Consider the following 6,000-nt stretch of genomic DNA (forward strand, 5'->3'; position numbering starts at 1 on the left):
ACCTACAATTAACCGGCCAGGATCACAGGTTAACAAAATAAATCATACACAATATTTCTAACACCGTCCCTTGATCACAACTTATCTATGAGTATCAATGTGAAGCCGGTGGGCTAGTCAGTGCCCTAGCACCGTGTGTTTGGTTTCGAGACAAAGGCGTTTGGATAGGAGTCGAGGGGGATAAGGTCATCCTCATAGAGAAATATTCCTTTAATATTTGTATGTCCCTCAAAATGGAGGCAAGCAAACTCGTCCAGACTCATGGACATCGACAGGGAGAACCATGAGTCCCATCAACAGTGGGAGATCTCAATAGCCATGAGGCGCTGGTGGAGATGAAGGGTAGCGCATGGGCAAACGAGCATATATATTTCCTCGGATTTTTCTTGAAATTTCAAGGTTCATGGCCCTCGTTGGTTGATGGTCAAAATTAAGTCAAGCTAAGTTTTTTGCTGACATTTTGCGAATTGGAAAGACCTAAAATCGAGTTCAATATAGAATTCGACGAAGTAGAGTTTGTTAGAAAAATCCATTTGCGAATTAGAGAAGGAAAAGAACAAAGTTCAAGTATAATCCTATTTAAGAATATCATTTTGTTAATCATATCAAGCTATCTTTATGTTTATGAAATTCAAATATATTTTTTCTAAGTGTAACTTCCAATTTCGAATTAATTAGTTAATAACTAAATTTTTAATAATTAAGATGCTGCACTTTACATATTTCCTATATATTTTTATTTGATACAATCTTTCTGAGGGTCATCGTTGAATTCTGATAGTTGGCCTTTTTCTCTATTGATGTTCTATATGAACAATATTTTTTCTTTTTCTCAAAATTAAATGGGGAATCCAAGGTCTATTTACCTAACAATTTTACTAGATACAAAGCAAAAATAAATAAATAATATATATACAAAAATTTGAGAGGTTGATGAAATTCTATTTTTTCTATTACTTTAGTAGATTTTACTTTGTTACCCTTTAGTTTGAATTTCGTTGCATTCTGTAATGTAAATTTCAATGAAATAGGAAACGAGTCTTTTGAAGGAAATACACGGTTGGTGAGTTTTATTGGGACTCGCTAGAAAAAAAAAGTAATACCGTTATAGGAAATCCGTCTACAAGAAAAACATAAATTGTGATTTCATTACGGTCCCAACAAATATTATCAAATATTATTAAATACGTACGTGTCGCTGGAAAAACAAAACAGCAGCGCTGGCGCCGGAAATCCGGACAGAACCCCTTCGCGTCCATGACGCCCGCCTCCAGCGCCACCCACGCTTCCCTGCTTTCCACGCCCCGCCGCTTCCCTACATGCACAACGCCCCAGTAGTTGCAGCAAGAGGCTCATATTGCAATATACATAACACTTCTAATCTACTTTTAAAACATTAAAATAAAACAATTATAACATACGTATGTAGACCTAAAACATTCGAAACATGTGGCTGAAGCATATGCAAAAACACATGAAAACACTTAAAAAACAGTTGCAAATGCATGCAACATTTAGATAAAACACTTGCAACATATGTGTGAAATATATGCAACACATTTAGATAAACACACCTGCAACATATGCCTAAAAAACAGATGAAACATTGGAAACGGACACTTGAACATACGTGTACAATCATTACAACATATGTAACATCCCGATCTACTTTTGCAACATCCACGTAAACATACCTACAAAACATCTGAAGCACTTGAAACATGCGCTTGCAACATGGAAGCTCGGGGCCGGGCGATTCCGGCCGTCGGGGTCGGAGCCGGCGCCACGCGAGTACCACCACCACCGCGATAGCTAGCAGCAACGGGCTTGGCTCGGGCAGGCGGGCGGCGCGCGCGATGGTGCGGAACGAGCGGTGCGGGATGGGCGAGGCAGCGGCTAGAGAAGTTTGCCACGTTGGAGAAGGCCACTGCTCCAAAATTAAAGAACGGGTGTGCAACTAAACTGGAATAAACAGGTTGAACTGGTGATTTTTTTAGCAGGAAACGGTTGAAAGCAGGGCATAGAAAACTACTTGCTTGAGAAGTTAAGATTACTGGAAAATCACATCCCTCAAAATAATCGACCAGTCAAGAGACATGAATGATTGATGATGTTCAGTGTTGACTATGGACCCGTTCGTTTCGCTGAAAAAAACAAGCAAAAACACTCTTCTGGCTGATTTACTGTGAGAGAAAATATTGTTCCGGCTGAAAAAAAATAAGTTGAAAAAGACGGATTATAACATATACTTCCTTTTTTTTTGCAATGTCCACGTCTCGACTGCAACCACTAGGCAGCAATCTACCGTCTACTAGTCTACGTACTTTCTAAAATTGTTGCGCATTAACACACTAAAAAAGAAGTCATACTTGCTACTCGCTCCTCAAAAAATAAAAAATAAAACTGACATATGCTCTGTCAAATTTTCTAGGTTTGACTAGTGCACCGTCATTCGCCAAAAAGATGTCGATCGATCGACCGTATCCAATTTCTACTATTGTGTAAACCACTAAACCTCAAGTTATAACCTTGATCTTGTACTGACAATCGCTGCGTACAAATTTCTCTTTGATTTGGCATGGGATGATGGGATCATCCATGCATGCATGCTTGCTTTATGATGCCTTTTTAGTAGTTTATAGGATCAGATTTTCCTTGAATCTGGAGTGCATTTGTTAATCATTCAGTCTTCTGCGTTCATGTGCATGACATGAGAAGTTGAATCTGATAGTCTCTCGATACGATACGTACACCGGTAGTAGCGCGCGCAGCGAATTTTCCAATGATGACAGTGCAGATCACCTTCCACGAAGCACATGAACGAAGGAAGGAGAAGTGCCAATTCTGTCACTCTCGCCAAGCAACCACAGAAGCCAAGAGTGACCAGCAAATAGTCGCACCGACACGTCAATGCTGGCCTAGCTACCGGCACCGGGCTTGCTGCGGACTTTCTTTTCAGAAAAAAATCATGCTGCGGACTTTTTTGAGCAGGATACAGGCGCAGGCTCCGGTATATCTGGCCATTTTTCTTTGTGATGTCATGGGTGACGCATCCATTTTCAGACACAGTTGATTCTACAAAACCTAATTATTTGTGTGGTACTCCCTACTCCGTGGTAGTAGGAGATAATAAGGTTCGTAATGCAGCCGCGCTTTACAACTTAACGTAGGTCAATCAGGACTAAAAGTGGACTTAGAATGGTAACAAAAGAAAAAGGATTCCCCCACCGAAAAAAAGCTCGTCAATCTGGCACGTTGTTAGTGGCTAGAAAGTAGAAATGATGGGCTTGAAATACCTTTAAATAATTTGGGTTCAGTGCTTTAGCTGCAGAACTGCAAAAGCTTGTTAGCCCCTGGCGACTGCTGCAGCCAGGCGCCAGCACATCTGAGAGCAAGGGGGTGTTTAGTTCCACCACAATCCAAACTTTGACACTATACAAAAAGTAGATTCCCCATCACATCAAACTTATGGTACATGTATGGAGTACTAAATGTTGACGAAATCAAAAATTAATTACACAGTTTGGTTGTACTTTGCGAGACGAACGTTTTGAGCCTAATTAGTCAACGATTGGATAATTATTACCAAATACAAACGAAATGCTACAGTTGACGAAATAAAAAATTAATTGCACAGTTTGGTTGTACTTTGCGAGACGAACGTTTTGAGCCTAATTAATTAACGATTAGAAAACTATTACCAAATACAAACAAAATGCTACAGTACGCTACAGTATCTACAGTGCATCGGTCGGCGCCAACTTGGGGGACTAAACGCGGCCTAAAATGACAGGTTCACCGGCCGTCCGGTGCGGATCAAACAAGCATATCCATCAGGTTCATCGCACACGTGTACTTGATGAGTGACATGATGGCTTTGAAAATTGTGAGCCCTAAGCCGGCTCATTAGCCTCTTACAGTAACAAAAGGAGTGCGATTCTATACTTCGTTTAAGCCAACCCATCTCAAGTCTAATTACCGTACTAATCTTTATGGTATCGAATAAGTATATAATGTTTATGTTAATTACAAAATATATCTTTATAGTAAATCTATTTAGAACATAAACGTTGATATTGTTTTCTTCTCGTCTAAAATTTCACTCTTTTTGGCCACACAGCACTAGCCATCGATCCACGTAATAACTAACAACTATTCAACTAATTTTTAGCTGTCTAAATTTCAGCCAGGACTAGCAACTAGTCCTGTCTATCTAAACAGACCCTTGTCTCACCTAAAATTCCACTCGTTTTGGGAGCAAATAAAAGGGAGTACTTGCGTCAGGCAGGACATCACGCGGTGTCATGAGAGCGGAGAGTTTCGCCGAGATGTACGCTTGGAGCACGTACAGAGGACACACGATACTCACAGATGCAGTCTCGCGCGCGCGACTGCGAAAGCGAAGCAGCAGCAAGGTGCAGGGATAAACCGACGATGGGGACTGGGGAGAGAGGCCATCTCAAAATCCGATCCTCACCCATTCCCATTGCGTAGTGTAGCTATCTATCGGCATCCGTGTACGTCTGCAGGCGACTCAAGCCTGCAGGTGATGTCCGGGATCTCGGCATGGCCGTTCGCTTGACCGTGATACCGTGTTTTCCTCTATCAACAAAACAGCATCAACCGACTTATAAACCATCAAAACGATAAGCGAACTGGGTGGATAGCCTTGCCGGCCAGGCTGTGGCTGCCGCTCGTCTGGCTGTCCGGCACACCGGCACCAAGAAAACGACGCGCGCCGCCGCGAGTGGTCGTGGGATGGTTCGGTCTCGGGGGTCGGCGGCCGCTCAGCCACAGCTCAGTCGCCCCTTTGGGTGGTGGATAGATATGGGCTTATCGTCTGGCCGGGTGGCTAGCTGCGCGCGGCACACGACGCGGGTGGGAGTTTCCGCGGCCACGTACGTCGTGCAGTGGCGGCGGGTACACGTACGGTGCGGCAGCCGCCAGAGCATGTGTCTTCCTCGACGGCCGACCAAGGAGCCGGGCCGGAAGGCTAGCGGCGCGCGCTGTGATCTGGCCAACAAGCGTCGCTACACGTACGTGGAGACCCATTTTATTTCATGAATTCTAACTAGGTATACATGCAATTCATAATCCAGCGGGTTAGAAATCGCTATTTCTCGGCGCTCACGTCACCATCCTAGCTTCTTAGCTAGTGTAGGTTTAGCAATAGATTGTTCTAATGGCTTTAGATTTCCAAATTCAAACATATCGTTCTTCGTGAACCAATCTTTTCCTTTCGCTAACGGTGGAGGCGTGGAGCCGATGGAATAATTAAAATATCTCATGATATGGCGGCTTGGATATTTATATTCCTCGGAAAAGAGTGTAACTCTAGTTCCCTCAGAAAAGAGTGTAATTCTATATTTTGTTTTCTCTGTCTATAAAACTCAAGTTTAAAGTTCTAATTTTACACTAAATCTATTTGGAGCATAGATATTGATATTTTTTTATAAACCTAATCAATCAATAACTTAAGAAGTTTGACTTAATGCAAACATAGAATTTCAAGTTTAAGTATATCGAACAACTACTATTAAAAATTCTAAAATATACTTTTATATTAAACTTGTTTAGGACATCAATATTGTTTTTTATAAATGTAATGGCATTACTACCGCCCATACGTACGTTGCCGTCCAAAATATTGGGCGCCTCTGGTCCTTCGCGCGGGGGCTGCTCGCCACGCCGCATGGACCCCACGCTGCTATTTCGCCTGACCGCCGCACCCGCACACAGGAATCATGGACACTAGCAACTGCAGCAGACAGATGCGGCAGGTGGGTTCCATTGCAACATGTGCAAAACCCGATTTTGTTTTGCAACATCCAGATGAAACATTTGCAACATACGTCTGAAATACTCGCAAAACACCAGGAAAACTTGAAAAAAATGTGTGTAGCCCATATAAAAAATAGCGGGCTATAGCGCCGCTATAGCAGCCTGAGAGACTCAATGCTAAGCTATTTCTATTTGTGCCGCTATGCCAACTTTAACCGT

Source organism: Miscanthus floridulus, chromosome 2 (genome assembly GCF_019320115.1).
Source record: "Miscanthus floridulus cultivar M001 chromosome 2, ASM1932011v1, whole genome shotgun sequence".
Taxonomy (NCBI): Eukaryota; Viridiplantae; Streptophyta; class Magnoliopsida; order Poales; family Poaceae; genus Miscanthus; species Miscanthus floridulus.